The sequence below is a fragment of the Ahaetulla prasina genome, chromosome 10, assembly GCF_028640845.1.
Source record: "Ahaetulla prasina isolate Xishuangbanna chromosome 10, ASM2864084v1, whole genome shotgun sequence".
NCBI classification, from domain to species: domain Eukaryota; kingdom Metazoa; phylum Chordata; class Lepidosauria; order Squamata; family Colubridae; genus Ahaetulla; species Ahaetulla prasina.
In genome coordinates this window covers 13,379,977-13,402,185 of record NC_080548.1, presented here as the reverse complement: position 1 = coordinate 13,402,185, position 22,209 = coordinate 13,379,977, and the positions used below count along the sequence as shown (strand labels likewise).

The window sequence follows — 22,209 nt, the reverse complement described above, 5'->3', positions numbered from 1 at the left end:
AGGAGGCTTGGGAAGGTAAGTAGAAGCGAGGAGGAGGGATCAGCTGTGGCACGCAATTTAGCTTTGCTAGAAAGCAGGATTTCCTGCTTTCTAGCAAAGCTAAACCCCGCGCCCAGCTGATCATCGGAAATACTGGTTCGGAGGAATCGGTAGGTTTTTTTAACTACCGGTTTGCCTGAACCAGTAGCTAAAATACCGGTTCTGTTGTGACCCAGGTTCCTGGACCCAGACTCCTGGACTCGGATGATTCAGAAAATGAGGGAGAAGACCTGGCAAGCCCTGCTTCTCTTGAGCCCTCTCCCTCCCTGGCACCCACTCAAAGGGAGGGGCCGGCAAGGCCTGATTCTCCCGGGCCTTCTTCTGATTTGGCAACGCCCCAAGAACAGTTTTGGAGGGACGCAAGATTACGAAGGCTTGATCGACGTGCGCAGCAGCGGAAGAGTTGGGACAAAGCCAAGTCATAATTGTCATGCAGTGACATCTGCAGAGACTATAAATAGGAGGCGGGACTTCCTGGTTTTTTGTCTCGGACAAAGCAATGAATTTGGCGCAAGCTAATTCATGGAGGGAAGAATATATTCGTGAGTAATTCTGGCCTTATCTATAATTTCCTCGTTATCTCCAGAAACTTGGCAGGCCCGTGGGTAGACGTGGCCAGGACATGTATCTATGTAAATAAAAGGGAAAAAAAAGGAAGGCCTCTGACGGACTCTTTGCTGGGAGTATTGGGGGAAGGGAAACAGAACAGGTTCTCCCGAACTGGTAGGTTTTTTTTTAACTATCATTTTGCCTTAACTGGTAGCTAAAATACCAGTTCCCCCAAACTGGTAGATTTTTATACTGCCGGTTCAACCGAATCGGTAGTTTTTATCACTACTGGTTTGTCCAAACCAGAGTAAATTGGTAGCATTTCACCCACCCCTGAGTTGAACCCAGTAAACCGTGTATCTTACATCTGCATGAGAGAGCTCAGCCAGTGACCCAAACAGTGGCCTTCCCAGGGCTGTCTTAACGCATGGGCCTGATAGGCACTTGCCCATGGGCCCCACGAGCATAGGGGCCCTATATTAAGCTGTGTATGTTAACCCTTCAATGCACCTTGTATCATATAAATACAGCAATTGAGTATTATTGTATTATTGTGTTTTTCAAGCCTCGTGTATTGTTCAAATATTTTATTATGCTGATTAGTTGTTGTGGCACAGCATATTTTTAATGTTTCAGTGCCAATTTTGTTGGAAGTGTCAATAAAATAAATATATGTTTAATTTTATCGGCCATTTACATTTTTATTCCTGTCAGTACTTGTCGTAGGGGCCCCAGTACACTGCTTTGCCCAGGGCCCATAATGCTGTTAAGGCGGCCCTGCCTTCAGCCCTACTCTTCTATCTTTCAACTAGTGTTCCCACCAAATGAAAATGCCCTTCCGTAGAAGGACAGGCAGAGCCAGGGGGAGGAGTTTAAAAGAGGCATCAGTTTAGAATTCTTATGTAGTCATAAGCGAATGAAATCCAATCCTCCTTGAATGCTTTTGAGCCTTAGCTAACTCTAATCCAGGGGTGTCCAAACTTGGCAACTTTAAGATTTATGGACTTCAACTCCCAGAATTCCTCAGCCAGCTTTGGAATTCTGGGAGTTGAAGTCCACAAATCTTAAAGTTGCCAAGGTTGGAGACCCTTGCTCTAATCAGATGCTGACCAATACTTGATAAGATTCCTGTGTATAGGCTTTTAGCAATAAACCAGTTAATTTGAACCTTCACCAGTGGACTTGGTTTTTCATGCCTGACACCTTCTCCAAAGCACCTGAAGGCAGGACAAGAAGCAATGGATGGAAACTAGTCAAAAAGAGAAGCAACCTAGAACTCAGAAGAAATTTCCTGATGGTTAGAACAACTGACATGTGGAACAACTTGCCTCTAGAAGTTGTGAATTCTCCAATCTTGGAAGTTTTAAAGAACAGATTGGACAACCATTTGTCTGAAATGGTGTAGGGTTTCTTGCCTAAGCAGGGGACTAGTTTAGAAGACCTCCAAGGTCCCTTCCAATTCTGTTATTCTCTATTTTATTCCTTCTCTGAAGTTAAAGTGTGATTTATGCATCAACAAAATTTGTGTTTGTATGTGTATACGTGGTATCTCTGTGCTGGAGAGTCAGTGTGCTTGGTTTTTCAGGTCCAAAGAACCAAGAATGACAGATGGAGTTACTTCTAAGTAGTTCATTGTTCGCCTACAAACAGAATCTTGCCAGACTAAAGCAATTAACTGTCATAAGTATAAAATTGCTGGAGGGGGCCCAACCTTGCTCTCTTCCCACCCACCAGACATTCCAAGCTCGGCTGTTTCTTTGCTCTGAGAAACAGCCTTCCCTCCTCCAGACTATGTCCCATTACAGTTGTGTATACTGCACGCAAACACCCACACACCCACACACCCACAACTTTCATGCCAGTCCAGCAGAGCATAATCTAGCAAAGCTCCCTCAACACAATTGGGGTCTAGGTGGCTCAGTGGCTAAGACACTGAGTTTGCCGATCAGAAAGGTTGGCAATTCGATGGTTCGAATCCCTAATGCAGAGCTCCTGCGTGAGCAGGAGGTTGGACTAGATGACCTCCAAGATCCCTTCCCACTCAGTTACTATTACAGTTGCTACTGAGCTATGCTTAATAAAACAGGAGAAAAACATTAAATATATCACTGCATGGCCATCACCTCAAACCCATTTAATCTTAGTTGAATTTAAATCAGTTCAGATCTTGCAATCTGTAGAAACACTGAAAGAGAGCTGCCCTGCAATGCCTTCTGTGGAGGCGTATATCCTAGTTATGGCTGAGCTCCAACGTTTAGCCATCGTAGGAATCTTTTTGAGGGAGACGGAGATCTTTAAAAACAGGATGCCTTGAAAAACCTGACATAGACTGATCTTTTGGAAATGAGAGCGAAATAACGAGAAATGTAACGGCTGGCTGAGAGCCATGAAAGTATGGAGGAAGGTCCATATAACGTTTTATTAATTACTTAGCTTTTAAAATGTGTTTTCATTCTTATTTTAAAATCTGTAAAGCTACCTAGAATCCACGAGGTTTGAGGCAGTAGATGAACTGCACAAATAAAATGATGCCACTCTGCTGTTGTTATAGTCCTGTATTATCTGTCTGACCCAGTCTAGATTTGCTGCAGGTAACGATGAGGGTCTGGCCCATGATGTCAAGAGTAAGCGGAACCAAACATTTCTGCTGGGGGTGGAGAGGGGGTTAAATCTTCCCTAATGGGAAAACTGGGGGTTGCTGGCTTTTGAAGGGGCAAAATGGTGCAGACGTGAGCTGAACTGTTGGTCCCAATGATTTTAGAGATGCCCAAGCATTGCCTGGGAGCAGGAGAAGGCTCATAGGCTGGTTGTAGGTCAGTGTGTCTGTGGATGGAATTGCTTGTGTAGTGCCAGGCTTTAATGAACTCACGAGTGTGGTGGGTGGTAGCATGGCCAATGATGTGTGTGTGTGTGTGTGTGTGTTGTTCATTACCCATGCGACCACCCACCGTGCTCGTGAGTTCATCGCACCCACAAGCAATTCCATCCACAGACACACTAACCCACTAACTTTAAGACTTGTGGACTTCAACTCCCAGAATTCCTCAGCCAGCTTTGGAATTCTGGGAGTTGAAGTCCACAAATCTTAAAGTTGCCAAGGTTGAGACCCTTGCTCTAATCAGATGCTGACCAATACTTGATAAGATTCCTGTGTATAGGCTTTTAGCAATAAACCAGTTAATTTGAACCTTCACCAGTGGACTTGGTTTTTCATGCCTGACACCTTCTCCAAAGCACCTGAAGGCAGGACAAGAAGCAATGGATGGAAACTAGTCAAAAAGAGAAGCAACCTAGAACTCAGAAGAAATTTCCTGATGGTTAGAACAACTGACATGTGGAACAACTTGCCTCTAGAAGTTGTGAATTCTCCAATCTTGGAAGTTTTAAAGAACAGATTGGACAACCATTTGTCTGAAATGGTGTAGGGTTTCTTGCCTAAGCAGGGGACTAGTTTAGAAGACCTCCAAGGTCCCTTCCAATTCTGTTATTCTCTATTTTATTCCTTCTCTGAAGTTAAAGTGTGATTTATGCATCAACAAAAATTTGTGTTTGTATGTGTATACGTGGTATCTCTGTGCTGGAGAGTCAGTGTGCTTGGTTTTTCAGGTCCAAAGAACCAAGAATGACAGATGGAGTTACTTCTAAGTAGTTCATTGTTCGCCTACAAACAGAATCTTGCCAGACTAAAGCAATTAACTGTCATAAGTATAAAATTGCTGGAGGGGGCCCAACCTTGCTCTCTTCCCACCCACCAGACATTCCAAGCTCGGCTGTTTCTTTGCTCTGAGAAACAGCCCTTCCCTCCTCCAGACTATGTCCCATTACAGTTGTGTATACTGCACGCACGCAAACACCCACACACCCACACACCCACAACTTTCATGCCAGTCCAGCAGAGCATAATCTAGCAAAGCTCCCTCAACACAATTGGGGTCTAGGTGGCTCAGTGGCTAAGACACTGAGTTTGCCGATCAGAAAGGTTGGCAATTCGATGGTTCGAATCCCTAATGCAGAGCTCCTGCGTGAGCAGGAGGTTGGACTAGATGACCTCCAAGATCCCTTCCCACTCAGTTACTATTACAGTTGCTACTGAGCTATGCTTAATAAAACAGGAGAAAAACATTAAATATATCACTGCATGGCCATCACCTCAAACCCATTTAATCTTAGTTGAATTTAAATCAGTTCAGATCTTGCAATCTGTAGAAACACTGAAAGAGAGCTGCCCTGCAATGCCTTCTGTGGAGGCGTATATCCTAGTTATGGCTGAGCTCCAACGTTTAGCCATCGTAGGAATCTTTTTGAGGGAGACGGAGATCTTTAAAAACAGGATGCCTTGAAAAACCTGACATAGACTGATCTTTTGGAAATGAGAGCGAAATAACGAGAAATGTAACGGCTGGCTGAGAGCCATGAAAGTATGGAGGAAGGTCCATATAACGTTTTATTAATTACTTAGCTTTTAAAATGTGTTTTCATTCTTATTTTAAAATCTGTAAAGCTACCTAGAATCCACGAGGTTTGAGGCAGTAGATGAACTGCACAAATAAAATGATGCCACTCTGCTGTTGTTATAGTCCTGTATTATCTGTCTGACCCAGTCTAGATTTGCTGCAGGTAACGATGAGGTCTGGCCCATGATGTCAAGAGTAAGCGGAACCAAACATTTCTGCTGGGGTGGAGAGGGGTTAAATCTTCCTAATGGGAAAACTGGGGTTGCTGGCTTTTGAAGGGCAAAATGGTGCAGGCGTGAGCTGAACTGTTGGTCCCAATGATTTTAGAGATGCCCAAGCATTGCCTGGGAGCAGGAGAAGGCTCATAGGCTGGTTGTAGGTCAGTGTGTCTGTGGATGGAATTGCTTGTGTAGTGCCAGGCTTTAATGAACTCACGAGTGTGGTGGGTGGTAGCATGGCCAATGATGTGTGTGTGTGTGTGTGTGTGTTGTTCATTACCCATGCGACCACCCACCGTGCTCGTGAGTTCATCGCACCCACAAGCAATTCCATCCACAGACACACTAACCCACTAACTTTAAGACTTGTGGACTTCAACTCCCAGAATTCCTCAGCCAGCTTTGGAATTCTGGGAGTTGAAGTCCACAAGTCTTAAAGTTGCCAAGGTTGCCAACCCCTTTACTAACCTACAACCAGCCTACAAATGAACCCCTCGGAATCCACATCAACTGCACGGCCAACCAGAACCGACCCTCAACCAACCCACCCAACCAGCACTTCACTTCCCAATGACCTTCACTTGATGTAACCTCCCCATCACAAGACCCATCAAAAGATCCATCACAAGACTCCCACTGATGACTCCCACCTGACCCATCACAAGACACCCTTATAAACAGAAGGACACAGACACTGACATCCCAGGTTGGAGACCCCTGCCCTAAACTCTGCTGAAGATGTTACCTAGCTTGGTAATGAAATGTTTGGAAACCAACCCCTCAAGCTTGGAGGACGAATCTTCACCCTCAACCTACACCCGAGCTGCAGATATTCGCCACTATTGCAATCCTATTAGCCTTCCTATTTCTCTCTTTTCTCTTTCTCCTCCTCCTTATCTCTGGCCAACATCTCACCTCTCTAACCTAGGTGGGATACCCAAACAAAAGAGTCTTAATATATAAATTGATTGATGCGATTACTTTAAAAACAGCTCAGCGTCTTCTACTATTAAGACCGCTATTGTTGGGTTTTTTTTAAATCAAACTTATTTTGTCCATCACAAAAGCTGTTTCTGGGATCCCATCATCACCAGCACAGTGGCTATAGCTCCATCCAGCCTTGGACTCATCCATCCTCCCTCTTTCTCATTCAGATGTCCAGTTGGCCACTTGATAGTCTTGTATCAGGCCCAGCCAGGGAACCAAGAACAACACAAGGAGTTCCTTCAGTTCCTTTATTGTTGCTTGCCATTGTACAGAAATCTTGCCAGACTAAAGCACTTACCTGCATAACTATTAGAGTTACCCTGAGAACTGTTGCGGGGGTCTCCCTTCCCCCTCTCCGCATACCAAAGATTCCAAGTTTGTCTCTTTGCTCCCTGGAAAATAGCCCCTCCCTCCTGCGACTCTGAACTATATCCCACACCATAAAGCAATAGCAATAGCACTGTTGTGGTCCGCCAGCAGCCTGAGGACCTGGCAGTGGAGTTGGACAGTGAGGAGGCTGGGGAGGACAATGTGCCAGTCCTGGAGTCAGGGGAAGGCCCAGACAAGGGCTCTGTATCAGAGGCAGAGATGGGGCCAGCGCCATCTGGGAGCGATGCACAGACTCCAGAGCCTCCAGAGGCGGACAGCAGAGAGGCAGAGCAACAGAAAGAGCCTGTTCCTAGTGCACGCATGCAAGGAGCTGGCAGAAGGCAAGAGCAGCTGAGGCAAAAAGGATGACTCAGGAGTAAGGCCAGGAGATGATTGGCCCTTCCCATAAGGCTTAAAAGAGCAGCAACGAGCCGTTGGGTTCTTTGTGGAAAAGCAACATTGATTCCAGTGCTTCTTGTTAGTGTCTCTTGAACTTTGTGGGGGTTTTGCCAAGAAAAGCCTTAGGCAGGTTGCCAAAGACAACAAAAATTGGTGATAAGGCCGAAAGACTGTTTATAAAGAATTTGCTTTGGACTAAGTTTGTTCAGGGCTGAATTGTGTTTGGTAATCACTACTTGGGCCTTGGTCACAACAAGCATTTAGACTTGTGTACTGCTTCACAGTGCTCTTTACAGCCCTCTCTAAGCAGTTTACAGAGTCAGCCTATCGGCCCCAACAATCAGGGTCCTCATTTTACCCACCTCGGAAGGATGGAAGGTTGAGTCAACTTGGAGCCTGGTGAGATTTGAACTGCAAAATTGCAGGCAGCCGGCAGGCAGCAGAAGTAACCTGCAGTGCTGTGTTCTAACCACTGCGGCTCATCCTGTTCTGGACACATTAATAGGGATAACCTTGTGAACATCATGCCGTTTTTATTCTGAAGACTGGCTATAGAGGCAGTCCTTGACTTACAGAGGTTCATTTAATGACCATTCGAAGTTACAGCCACACTGGAAAAAGAAGAGACTTGCAACTATTTTTCACACTTACAACCATTGCAACATCCCCATGGTCACATAATCATATTTCAAAGGCTTTTTAAAAAAAATTTGCATTTATATTCCACTCTTCTCCGAAGACTCAGGGCGGCTTACACTATGTCAAGCAATAGTCTTCATCCATTTGTATATTATATACAAAGTCAACTTATTGCCCCCAACAATCTGGGTCCTCATTTTACCTACCTTATAAAGGATGGAAGGCTGAGTCAACCTTGGGCCTGGTGGGACTTGAACCTGCAGTAATTGCAAGCAGCTGTGTTAATAACAGACTGTCTTAACAGTCTGAGCCACCAGAGGCTTGGCAACTGACTCCTATTTATGACAGTTGCAGTGTCCCAGGGGTCATGTCCTCACATTTTATGACCTTGTGACAAGCAAAATCAACGGGGAAGCCAGATTCACTTAAAAATCATGTTACTAACTTACCAATGGGGGTGAGTCTCTTCACAATCCTGACATTAAAGGTCATAAATTGGAGCCAATTCAGGGGTGCTATTCATCAGGTTCTGACAGGTTCTGGAGAACCGGTAGCAGAAATTTTGAGTGGTTTTGGAGAACTGGCAAATACCCGGTCTCAGAGTGGGTTGGGAATGGAGATTTTGCAATATCCTTCCCCTAGGAGTGGGGAGAGAGTGGAGATTTTGCAGTATCCTTCCCCCAGGAGTGGGGAGGGAATGAGGATTTTGCAGTATCCTTCCCCTGGAGTGGGGATGGAATGGAGATTTTGCAGTATCCTTCCCCGAGGAATAATAATAATAATAATAATAATAATAATAATAATAATAATAATAATAATAATAATAATAATAATAATAATAATAATAATAATAATAATAATAATAATAATAATAATAAAAATAATAATGGAGATTTTGCAATATCCTTCCCTGGAGTGGAGAGGAATGAGGATTTTGCAGTATCCTTCCCGAGGAATAATAATAATATATACAATTAAAACAAAATTAAAAACTTATTATACAATTTGGCCAAAAACAGTAAAACATTTAAAATTCTAAAACCCATTAAAATTCATATAAAATTTAGAAATATAAAATATAAATTTAAAATACAACAAAATTTAAGCCAGCCCGAATAAATAAATCGTTTTCAATTCGGTGAAAGGTCGAAGGTCAGATATTTGGCGTAAACCAGGGGAAGTTCGTTCCAGAGGTAGGAGCCCCCACAGAAGGATCTTCCCTGCCACGCCCACAGAACCGGTAGCAGAAATTTTGAGTAGTTCAGAGAACTGGCAAATACCACCTCTGGCTGGCCCCAGAGTGGGGAGGAATGAGATTTTGCAGTATCCTTCCCCTGGGTGGAGAGGAATGATTTTGCAGTATCCTTCCTGGAGTGGGGAGGAATGAGGATTTTGCAGTATTCTTCCCTGCCACGCCCACCAAGCCCACCAAGCCATGCCCACCAAGCCGCGCTCACAGAACCTTTAGTTAAAAAAATTGAATTCCACCACTGAGCCAATTCAGGGGTGCTATTCATCAGGTTCTGACAGGTTCTGGAGAACCGGTAGCAGAAATTTTGAGTGGTTTGGAGAACTGGCAAATACCTGGTCTCAGAGTGGGGAGAGAGTGGAGATTTTGCAGTATCCTTCCCCCAGGAGTGGGGAGGGAATGAGGATTTTGCAGTATTCTTCCTGGAGTGGAGAGGAATGATTTTGCAGTATCCTTCCCGAGGAATGGGGATTTTGCAGTATCCTTCCTGGAGTGGGGATGGAATGAGATTTTGCAATATCCTTCCTGGAGTGGAGAGGAATGAGGATTTTGCAGTATTCTTCCCTGCCATGCCCACCAAGCCATGCCCACCAAGCCACGCCCACAGAACCGGTAGCGGAAATTTTGAGTGGTTCAGAGAACTGGCAAATACCACCTCTGGCTGGCCCCAGAGTGGGGAGGAAATGGGGATTTTGCAGTATCCTTCCTGGAGTGGGGATGGAATGAGATTTTGCAATATCCTTCCCTGGAGTGAGAGGAATGATTTTGCAGTATCCTTCCCTGGAGTGAGAGGAATGAGGATTTTGCAGTATCCTTCCCTGGAGTGAGAGGAATGAGGATTTTGCAATATCCTTCCCTGCCACGCCCACAGAACCGGTAGCGGAAATTTTGAGTAGTTCAGAGAACTGGAAAATGCCACCTCTGGCTTGCTCAGAGTGGGGAGGAAATGGGGATTTTGCAGTATCCTTCCCCTGGAGTGGGGATAGAATGGAGATTTTGCAGTATCCTTCCCCGAGGAATGGGGAAGGAATGGAGATTTTGCAGTATCCTTCCCCCAGGAGTGGGGAGGAAATGGGGATTTTGCAGTATTCTTCCCCTGGAGTGGAGAGGGAATGAGGATTTTGCAATATCCTTCCCCTGGAGTGGGGAGGAAATGGGGATTTTGCAGTATCCTTCCCCTGGAGTGGGGATGGAATGGAGATTTTGCAATATCCTTCCCCTGGAGTGGAGAGGGAATGAGGATTTTGCAGTATCCTTCCCCTGGAGTGGGGATGGAATGGAGATTTTGCAATATCCTTCCCCTGGAGTGGAGAGGGAATGGGGATTTTGCAGTATCCTTCCCCTGCCACGCCCACCAAGCCACGCCCACAGAACCGGTAGATTAAAAAAAATTGAATTCCACCACTGAGCCAATTCACTTAATAAATGTCTCAATAACATAAATGTTGGACTCAGTTGAGGGCTACTTGTATACCAGGTTTCCTAGATGGCTGGCATGCCCTCAACCCGAGGCCAGGCAGGCGTAACAGCAATCGACCAATGGTGGGTTTCAAATTTTTTTACAGCCAGGTCTGTGGGTGTGGCTTGGTGGGCGTGGCATAGCTTGGTGGGCGTGGCAGGGGAAGGATACTGTAAAATCTCCATTCCCTCCCCACTCCAGGGGAAAGTTACTGCAAAAATCACCATTTCCTCCCGATCAGCCGGGACTCGGGAGGCAGAGAATAGACGGGGGCTGGGCCAGTCAGAATTTTTACTACCGGTTCTCTGAACTACTCAAAATTTCCGCTACTGATCAGAACCTGCTGAAACCCATCTCTGCAACCGACGCATGGATGCCCACCGTTCTAGCAGGGCAGGCGGAGATGCTAATGAAGGCTGTCCACATTCTTTTTCATCTTTTTTTTTTTTTTGTAATCCTCCTAATCTGTTTTGCTCAGGAGCTCAGATGGTTGGCTGCAGCCTTGTGGCCAAATCTCTGGCTCCTGTGCTGCCAAAAGCAATCTGACCAGACCTACATTCAGTCTGGTACTTTGTCTCCTGTGGAAGTGCCAGCAAATCATCCTCCATTTGTATAATGTATCATTTATTAACAAAATATACTTTATGTGCCAACCCAATCTCCCAACTATAATAGATTTGTGCGGCGTTTTGGATCCGATTCCAAAAATTGTTTCAGAGCACACAGGAGCATGTCTATAAATGTCCGCAGCCAGGGGTGAAATCCAGCAGGTTCTGGAGAACCGGGTAGCGGAAATTTTGAGTAGTTCGGAGAACCGGCAAATACCACCTTTGGCTGGCCCCAGAGTGGGGAGGAAATGGGGATTTTGTATTATCCTTCTCCCAGGAGTGGGGAAGGAATGGGGATTTTGCAGGATTCTTCCCCTGCCATGCCCACCAAGCCCACCAAGCCACACCCACCAAGCCACGCCCATAGAACCAGTAGTAAAAAAATTCGTCCTCAGCCTTTGCCTGCAATTCTTTAGAATAGAATTTTTTTTATTGGCCAAATGTGATTGGACACACAAGGAATTTGTCTTGGTGCATATGCTCTCAGTGTACATAAAAGAAAAGATACTTTAAGACAGAATCACACAATAGCCACATGAGGGGTCCCTGCTGCTCTCTGAGCTGGGATGTTTCCTTGCAGATGTTTCATTACCCAAACTAGGTAACAACATCAGTGCTTATTAGTAGCCATGTGATCTTTGCAAAACCAAACCTATGCTGTAAATAAACTGGTACCTTCAAAGATGCCAAATGGTTTTTTTAGTGCTTTGTTTTGTTTTTTAATCTCCAGTGTGGATTTTTCTGCTTATTCCCCCATCCAGCCTTTAACCAAAGCTGATCCTGCTTAGCTCTCTGGATCAGCCAAGATTAGCTAGGTGCTGCCACCTAGTGTGATGCCACGGTGATCAAATAAACAAGATTGTGATACCATAAACCTGGTTACTGTATAGTACAGTGATGGCTAACCTGTTTGCCGTTGTGTGCCAAAAGTGGGGGGAGCACGGGGGGGGTTATGTGTGTGCATGCCCACACCCATAATTCAGTGTGCCCTGCCCCCCCACACGTGTGCGTGTGACAGGCCCCCCCCCGCGTTCCTCTTATATATAATTTTTTTTTCTGTCAAAGCACCTCGTCTGCTCCAATGTGGCAGGAAGCATACTGCTTCCTTTTCACCTTTCAGCTCCAATCCAGGAGCCCTCAGGCATTCACGACAAACCATTTTATATCAAATATATATTTGCTGATAAAGAAATAAAGGGAGACTAGTATAGATCTATTTCAAGCTTTTTAGTTCTCATCAGCTAGCCATACCCTAAATCAGATTTGAACTTGGGCTGCCTGCATATTAGGCAGTTGTATGCTTTCACATTGCTCCTAGAAGCACGAAGCTGTAAACACCAACTTGAAGATGACGAATGAGACTTTGTCGAAACGTCGCCAAGACACTTCCAATTTTACGCGGGAGAAAACCCGAATAACCAAAGACCTACATATATATCTATATCAATATGTATCTATATCAATATCTATCTATCTATCTATCTATCTATCTATCTATCTATCTATCTATCTATCTATCTATCTATCTATCTATAGAGAGAGAGTGAGTGAGTATTATTAATAGTATTAATATATTTAGGCATACTAAATATGCCTAAATAAAACCTAAAGCAAATCCAACAAAATATTTTTTCCCCTCTCCTGTTCCTTTTCCCGCATCATCCCCTCCACTCGTCCAAAAACAAGGTAGACCAAGAACCTTTTTTATTGAAAAAGTTTTAAAAAACAAAAACATTTCCCCCCCTTCCTCCCAGAAAACCCCTTCCCCTCCTTCCTCCCCGACTTCCCGGGTCAATCACAAGGTATTGTTGGTAGACCAAGAACTTGTAAGGGGATGAAAGCAGATTGCATTTTTCACTTGCCTTCATTTATAAAAGTCATTATTTTTGGTCTCCTGCTCCTTGCCTCCCTCTCCTCTTTCCTGCCTTGAATCTACCATTAACCATGGAACAATGGAAGGTTAATAAACAAAGGAGCTCCTGGGAAGGGCTTTTGGCAGAGGCGGTTTAATTAATCAGATGTAAATTGGGATATAGTCTTCAGGGGGAGGAGCAACAATTCAGCTGTGGAAAGGAAGGGAGTGGGGAGGGGGAATTGCTTTCATAGGAAGGAATTCTCTTCAGACATTTGGAGCAGGGGTCTCCAACCTTGGCAACTTTAAGCCTGGAGGACTTCAACTCCCAGAATTCCCCAGCCAGCTTTGCTTAAAGGCTTAAAGTTGCCAAGGTTGGAGACCCCTGATTTGGAGTGGAAAAAATTACCACAGCTTTGTCTATGGAGATTCTTAGTCATCCAGGTCACGGTTGTCCCAAAGGTGCTTTTTCCAGGAGCAAGTGGACATTCTGTTTTTTCTTTGAAGACATTTCGCTTCTCATCCAAGAAGCTTCTTCAGCACTGACTGAATGGTGGGGAATGGAAGGATGTATACACACAGATAAGCCACCAGGTCTGTTGTGGTCTGCCAGCAGCCTGCGGACCTGGCAGCGGAGTTGGACAGTGAGGAGGCTGGGGAGGACGATGGGCAGGGGAGTCAGGGGAGTCAGGGGAAGGCCTGGACGAGGGCTCTGCGTCAGAGGTAGAGAGGGGGCCAGGGCCATCTGGGAGCAATGCACAGACTCTGGTGTTTCCAGAGGCAGACAGCAGAGAGGCAGAAGAGCAGGAGGAGCCTGTTCCTAGTGCATGCATGAGAAGAGCTGCCAGAAGGCAAAATCAGCTGAAGCAAAAAGGACAACTCAGGAGTAAGGCCAGAAGATGATTGGCCCCTCCCGTAAGGCTTAAAAGAGCAGCAACGAGCCGTTGGGTTCTTTGTGGAAAAGCAACGTTGCTACAATTGTTTCTAGTTGGCCAGGAGTGCGTAGGGAATGGGGATTTTGCAGTATCCTCCCCCTGGAGTGGGGTGGGAATGGAGACTTTGCAATATTCTTTCCCCAGGAATGGGTAGGGAATGGGGATTTTGCAGTATCCCCCCCTGGAGTGGGGTGGGAATGGAGATTTTGCAATATCCTTCCCCCAGGAGTAGGGTGGGAATGGAGATTTTGCAGTATCCTTCCCCTGCAATGCCCACCAAGCTATCTCCACCAAGCCACACTGTGCCCACCAAGCCACACCCACAGAACCGGTAGTAAAAAAATTTGGATTTCACCACTGGCCCTAAAGCATCTTTTGGAACAAAAATTAATATAAGATCTGGTCTTATTTTTGGGGAAATGTGGGTAAGGAGTCAACTAAACCTGGGACACTATTGATCCCAAGTCTGTTGCGGAAGCAAAATTTGAAGATGTAACTCTTTTTACTTTAGAACAGGGGTCTCCAATCTTGGAAACTTTAAGACTTGTGGACTTCAACTCCCAGAATCCCTCAGCCAGCAAAGTCCACAAGTCTTAAAGTTACTAAGATTGGAGACCCCTGCTTTAGAAGGAACCAATACTTGGGAAATGGCTTCAGGTGTCTTCAAAGAATGACCCCTGGAACCTGAATAAGCACATTTTTTAAAACTCTGAAAAAGATCAGAGACGAATGAATGAAATGGAAGATAGAAAATGATGTCAAAATCATACCTGAACTTTAAACAACGAACCTAAATTTAATTTTCACATGGAGGCAGCCAGCTGCAAATCAACACCGTTCAGATTTTGGATGTTGACTCTTTGAAGGTAGCCTAACAGGAAAGACTCTGCAAGTCATTGTAGACCTCAGCTTGTTTGATCTAGGCTAGAGTAACCGAATCTTGAAAGCTTGGCAGTATTTTTCCTTCCTCCCTCTTGAAGTGGAAATTGGGGTTTTCCCCCAAAGCTTTCTTAAATTATCTTTTGCTGATTGCTGTTGCATAATTTCTCCTAGGCCATCTCTATGGTCCTCTACATCAGCGGTCACCAACTGGTGGTCCATGGACCACTGGTGGTCCGTGAGAAAATTGTGGTGGTCCCCAGAAAAAATATGTGCATTTTTTATATTGCACTAAATCAGGGGTCCTCAAATTACAGCCCCTGGGCCGGATACATGCAATGAATGTGCATCTCCTTTCACTTATGACTGTAACTTTGTTGCTTGTATCCTTACGAATTATACTGATATTGTTTCCTGATTGCTTATTTGTAGCCTATGACTATCATTCAGTGTTGTATCATTAAGTGTTAAATTTGTACCTTATAGCTATCATTAAGTGTTGCAAGTGTTGTACCTTGATGAAGGTATCTTTTCTTTGTACACTGAGAGCATATGCACCAAGACAAATTCCTTGTGTGTCCAATCACACTTGGCCAATAAAAAATTCTATTCTATTCTATTCTATTCTATTCTATTCTATTCTATTCTATTCTATTCTATTCTATTCTATTCTATGAACGTTTGTGTTGCTACAGAGAGTCTCCACCTTCGGGATCTTTTTGTGTGAGTCAGAGCGGGGCAGAAATTCTAACTTGGTGTCTGCTTCAGCCTCCTGGTGTGGAGCCTTGGACGAAGGCTGGAGGGAAGCGCTGCTGGTGGCGAAGAGCCGGAGAGCCTTGTTCCAGTGGGACTGCATCATGGACTGGAACTGGCTGACCATCTCAGCCCGCTGAGCTGCCAGGTGCTGGTACCTGGCCTTGCACTCCCACAGGTCTTCCCTCTGTTTGGAAAGCCTATGCGTGTAGTCCTCAGTGAGGTGCTTCTGCTAAGCCTCCTTCTCGGTTAGATCCAATTTGAACTGAGCCAGCTCTTTTGCCAACTCTTTCTCATGGTGGCTGCTTAGATCCAGCAACTGCTTCCTGTTGGGGCCCTAAAGAGCCCAGGGAAGGCAGGCGAGAAGTAACGAGTAGAGGCTGGTAAGGTGCCCCTTGATGTGAGTGACACTGAGTTGGCCATGCCCACCCAGTCACATGACCACCTTGCCACGCCCACCCAGCCGGTCATTAGGCAGATCATATTAGTGGTCCACAGGATTTAAAATTATGAATTCAGTGTCAGCTTTGGAAGCCATACTAGGCCGAAGGCTTCCATACCCTGCCACAATTCTCTTCTGTGGGAAAGGAGGGGAGGAGGGGGGATGATTAGACATAACAACATTTTTTTTCCTGCTGGTCAAGGTCAGGCTGGGTTTGCATCTGGAGAAGGAGTGGCTGGTGTGATGTTTCGACATGGGACTGTTGGGGATTGGAGCATGTGACCGGCAGAGGGATCATGAGGGTGGAGATTTTGGGGGTTTGTATTACTGAGGGACGAACCGGAATCCCCAGTTTCGGTTTTCATCCAACTGTGCCAGTTTACCTATGCTAGTAAAAGAACTTTGAAAGATGTTGGTTTCGGAGTCTTTTCTGCAGGAGGGGTTTTCTGGAACGTTGACACACAGTGTTTCTTAACTTGGCCACATTAAGATGTGTGGACTTCATCTCCCAGAATTCCCCAGCTGGCTATGCAAATTGGATGTGAAGTCTTGCACCCAATTTTATGACCTTTTTTTTTTTGCCATGGCTGTTAAGCAAATCATTTCAGTTGTTAAGTAAGTGATGCGATTGCTAAGCTATGCTGGCCAGAGTTGAAATCCGCACATCTTAAAGTAGCCAAGGTTGAGAAACACAGTTTTACAACAAGGAGGACCGCGCCTAGGGATCTGGGAGTTCAGCGGTAGGGTTCACATTTTGTCACTACCGGTTCGTGTGTGCGCTTGCCCAGTTCGTGCACACACCTGTCTTCTGCGCATGGGCCCGGCCTCAAAAACGTGCCTAAATAGGACGGCATAGAGCCGGGCCAGGCGGGTGGGTGGGTTGGTGGGCCCAGCCATGATTTTCGCTACCAGTTCGCCTGAACCAGTTCGAACCGGCTGAATACCAGCTTTGTGGGAGTTGAAATCATTATTCCCCATCCACCTCCCCACCTCCCCCCCCAAATCTGAGGCGCAAAGGCTGGAAAGGCCATGTCACAATTCCTTTTGGAGCAGAGAATCAAAGGCTGCAGACTGGCTTCCTGGCAACCATTCATTTTTTTCCATAAGCTTTATGTCAAGATCAAAGCAGAGAAGAGTCAAAAAAGAATCGGATGATCAGAGAGAGACTTGTGTCGTTACAACTCACTCCCCCTTTGGGGTCTGTTTTGAAGGGATTCTGTGGCGGTAACAAAACCTGCAATTTCGATGTGGGAAGACTTTTCAGGCGGCTCAGCTATTGCCCTCCCTCGAAATAGGATTCCAGTGGTTAATATTCTCACATATACATAGACACCAGAGGTGGATTTCAGCAGGTTCTGACCAGTTCTGGAGAACCAGTAGCAGAAATTTTGAGTAGTTTGGAGAACCGGTAAATACCACCTCTGACTGGCCCCGCCCACATCTGCCTCCCGAGTCCCAGATGATCGGGAGGAAATGGGGATTTGCAGTAATCTTCCCCAGTGGGGAGGGAATGGAGATTTTATAGTATCCTTCCCCTGGAGTGGGGAGGGAATGGAGATTTTATAGTATCCTTCCCCTGGAGTGGGGAGGGAATGGAGATTTTACAGTATCCTTCCCCTGCTACACCCACCAAACCACACCCACAGAACCAGTAGTAAAAAAATTTGAACCCCACCACCGATATACAGATAAACATACTGTGTTTCCCCAAAAATAAGACCCTGTCTTATATTTTTTTGAATGCTTGGCCTTGTTTTTGGGAGGGTCTTATTATTTTGGGGCGGATGGAGCAAGATGGGGCTCCTCTTGCCATCTTACCTGATTTCCAGCTCTGTCTCCCTAACCCTAACTAGAGGAAATGGCAGGCACCAGCTGCACATGCGGTTAAATATTTTCAGGGGAGGTTTTATTTTCAGGGAAGTCTTATTTGGGGGGTGCTTATTTTAGTGCATGCGCTCAAAAGCCCGATTGGGCTTATTCTCTGGGGAGGTCTTTTTTTCAGGGAAACATGGTATACATGTAGTCGACTTACAATCATTCATTTAGTGACCATTTGAAGTTACAACAGCACCAAAAAACCTGACTTATGACCGTTTTTCCCGCTTATGACCATTGCAGCATCCCCATGGTCACGTGATCAAAATTCAGACACTTGGCAACTGGCTCATATTTATGATGGTTGCAGTGTCCCGGGGGTCATGTGATCACTTTTTGCACCTTCTGACAAGCAAAGTCAATGGGGAAGCCAGATTTACTTAAAAACCGTGTTATTTAACTGTACTGAGTCACTGAACAATTGTGGCAAGAAAGGTCATAAAATGGGCCAAAACTCTATTGATCATTGTCTTGCTCAGCAATGCAAATATTGGACTCAATTGTAGCGGTAAATCAAGGTCTGTCTGTCTGTCTACCTGCCTGCCTGCCTGTCCGTCCGTCTGTCCGTCCGTCCGTCCATCCATCCATCCATCCTGTTCTGAACTAGGCTTCCTTAAGTAGCAAGAAGCAGTCTTAGTCCCGGTAAAACCCCTTTTATTTACACAACTGTGAATTACGTTCATTCACAGTCAGCACGGCTTTGCAAACAGTCTTTCAGAGGCATATTTATCAACACACCTTATCTTGCTGGGAAAGCTGGCAGATAACTAGTGTCCAATTGCAGACAAGGCAAAACCTGGCACAGAGTCTTTTAAAGTCACCAACAGAACTTTCCACTTTTGCAACGACTGACTGAATGAATTGTTTCCTGCAAAACTCCCCTCCCTGTTCGCTTCTCTTTTGTTTTCTATTGGAGGGGCCAATCACCTCCAAGGTGTGGCTTTACTCCTGAGTTGACCCTGCTTCCTGAGTTGTTCTTGTCTTCTGGCAGCTCTGCGCATGCACACACTGGGCTCCAGCTGTTCCTCTGCCTCACTGCTGTCTAGCTCCCTCTCTGCCTCCGACGCAGAGCCCTCGTCCGAGCTTTCCCCAGCCCCCAGGACTGGCCCATGTTCCTCCCCAACCTCCTCAGTGTCCGACTCTGTTGCCTGCCGCCAGCGGGCCACAACACATCCATCCATCCATCCTGTAGTTATCTAATCATTTGGCTATGGGAATTGCTTGACCCAATTAAAGATGCTTAACAACTGCTTCTTTGAGCAAGTGTTCAAGGTTACAAGTTACTTCGTCAACTTCCGGACCTCCGAACCTTTCGCCACGAGCTTAAAACTCATCTGTTCATCTGCGCAGGACTGGACTAGATTTTAGATTTTAAATTTAAATTGGTTTTAATGGGTTTTATTATGTATACTGTTATTTTTAATTATTTGGCTATTTGGAATAAGTTTTTTAATGGATGTTTTATTTTGTATCTATATGTTTTTTATCTGCCTGTAAACTGCCCTGAGTCCCTAGGGAGATAGGGCGGTATATAAATACGAATAAATAAATAAATAAATAAATAAATAAAATAAATAAATACAAGGACTGAAGGAAAAAAACTTTGCAACCAACCCTTGCATTTACAGTCATTCCCGTGTTTCGTGATCATAGGGTCCAGTGGTGGGTTTCAAATTTTTTTACCACCGGTTCTGTGAATGTGGCTTGGTAGGCATGGCAGGGGAAGGATACTGTAAAATCTCCATTCCCTCCCCACTTCAGGGGAAGGTTACTGCAAAATCCCCATTTCCTCCCGATCAGCTGGGACTCGGGAGGCAGAGAATAGATGGGGGCAGGGCCAATCAGAATTTTTACTACCGGTTCTCCGAACTACTCAAAATTTCCACTACCGGTTCTCCAGAACTGGTCAGAACCTGCTGAAACCCAACTCTGATAGGGTTGCCATCGATATGCTTTGTGATTGGCTTTTAACAAGTAATATGAACGAAGAAGTCAGGGCAAAGTCACAAGCTCTCCCGTGATGTCTTGCTTAACAACGGCAGTTTTTTTTTTTGCTTCATGAGGGAAGCAGAAGTGAGGTTGTAAATCTGGTGTGGTCATATTTTTTCCCCCTTTGTGACCTTAGCAATGGATTTGCCAGTCCCAAGGGTAGTCGTTCAGTGAGGACTACCTGTACCATTTTCCCTGGTCTTGAATAACGGCATTGTTGTTTTGGACAAGCGTTTATATTACCGCCTCAAATTGGATTCTTGACTCGCAAATAAGACTTTGGAAATTGCTCCATTAACCCAGGATTTGACCAAATTACTCCCTTGAGGGTAGTTAACCCCAGTTTAAGAACTGCTGATCTAGATCAGTGTTTCTCAACCTCAGCAATTTAACTTTAATCAGTAAGAGAGGGGTACACATTAATGAGATTAAAGATCTAACATAGGGATTCCTAAACCTGTAGCCATTACGTCTCTTTGTACTCTAATAGTAGTATATGCTCCTTGCTCAGCAATGGGATTTCTGGTCTCAATTGCGGTCGTAAGTCAAGGACTGCCTGTAATCTATTTATTAGATGTCTATATCCCACTTTTATTCTGACCTACTCAAGGGAGGGTACATAATGATCCCTCTTTCTATTTTCCCCACGACAACAACGACTTTGTGGGCATGGCATGGGATTGGCTGTGTGTTTGTATGTGTAAAGTACAGCAGGTCAAACATAATTAGTATTTGGATGGAAGACCACTCGGAAACCCCTGGGATTGGAGATGAGGCCAGGGAGTCAGATACTCTCCCCGAAAGCTGCAATGGCTTCTAGTCGGCTGCCAAGAAAAACTATACAGAGGTGTCCACCTTTGACTTAAAAATGACTTTAGTTACTTTTTGAGGCACTAAATAACTGACAAGGACAGGACTGGAGATTTTATGAGACTTTGGCTCAATTTCAAATAGCCTCTGCCAGAATCAATCCAAATCTTTGGCAAAAGCTATGATTTGTTCCCTGGCAGTCAGCTGAAGTAGGGAAGGGGCTGATGGAAGAGAAAACAAAACAGGGAATAAAATGCATCTGAGAAAGCGAGGGGAAAAGGAGGGTGACACACACACACACAGAAAATGCACAGCCCAAACCATTTGGGGGGTCCCCCTTGTTCATAGCCCTCCATATCACCTGGCACATTGCTCCCCGCAGATGGATTGAGTCTTGGCTCAGGAAAAAGTACTAAACTATCTATTGATTACTGATGGAAGATTAATTGAATACAGGCTAAATGCAAGATAGGGTTGATGTAAACTAGTGTTTCTCAACCATTTGTTGACTTCAACTTCCAAAATTCTCCAGCCATTATGCTGGCTGGGGGTTTTTGGGAACTGAAGTCCACACACTTTAAGGTTTTCTGAGGTTGAGAAACACTGCTCTAAATAAACTGAACTTCACACATTTAGCAATAATAGCACTTAGACTTATATACCGCTTCACAATGCTTTACAGTCCTCTCTAAGTGGTTTACAGAGTCATTATATTGCCACCAACAATCTGGGTCCTCATTTTACTGATCTGGGAAGGATGGAAGGCTGAGTCAACCTTGAGCTGTTGAGAACTGAACTGCTGGCAGTGAGCAGAGTCAGCCTGCAATATTGCATTCTAACCACTGCACCACCAGGACCAAGGAAAGGAAGGGAAAAATAGCAATAGCACTTAGACTCATGTATCACTTCGCAGTGCTTTATAGCCCTCCTTAAGTGATTTACAGACTCAGCATATTGGCCCCAACAATCTGGGTCCTCAGTTTACCCACCTTGGAAGGATGGAAGGCTGAGTCAACTTCGAGCCTGGTGAGATTTGAACTGCCAAATTGCAACCAGCCAGCAGTCAGCAGAAGTAACCTGCAGTACTGCAGGGATCTGAGAAAACCAACCAGATGTGAGCTTTAGGAATGGTCAGAAGATCCTCAGAGAAGAAAAATTCCAAACACATCAACACTGTATCATGCTGCAAAATTCTTTGGGGATTTCTCCATGACTAATAAAGGACTCTTACAACAAAGATATTCAGCCAAGAGCTTTCCACAGGAGTGGGGGTGGGGGCTTAAATAAATCAAGGGCCTCTGGTGGCGCAACAGACTAAGCAGTCTGTTATTAAAACAGCTGCTTGCAGTTACTGCAAGTTCAAGTCCCACCAGGCCCAAGGTTGACTCAGCCTTCCATCCTTTATAAGGTAGGTAAAATGAGGACCCAGATTGTTGGGGGCAATAAAAGTTGACTTTGTATATAATATACAAATGGATGAAGACTATTGCTTAACACAATGTAAGCCACCCTGAGTCTTCGGAGAAGGGCGGGATGTAAATTCAAATAAAAAAAAAAAGATGGTTATCATGATCATTTACATGAAATTCTTTTTTTAGGTATGTCACCTATAGAATGCACATAAGGAAGGGTTATGGGTACAGTCTCAGTCACTATCTTGACTTTTTTGACTGCTCCTGGAGAAATCAGTTTGAAAGGTGTGTT

The 22,209-nt window shown here is 45.0% G+C and overlaps 1 long non-coding RNA gene across 2 annotated transcripts in view; it reads left to right on the top strand.

Moving 5' to 3' along the window:
- The first annotated feature begins 215 nt into the window (after positions 1 to 215).
- LOC131204857 (uncharacterized) overlaps positions 216 to 22,209 on the top strand; it is a 43,789-nt gene continuing 21,795 nt past the window's right edge. For both annotated transcript variants that reach the window (XR_009156653.1, XR_009156654.1), the window contains exon 1: positions 216 to 581. This is a non-coding gene — a long non-coding RNA (uncharacterized LOC131204857). The remainder of the gene's footprint in view (positions 582 to 22,209) is intronic.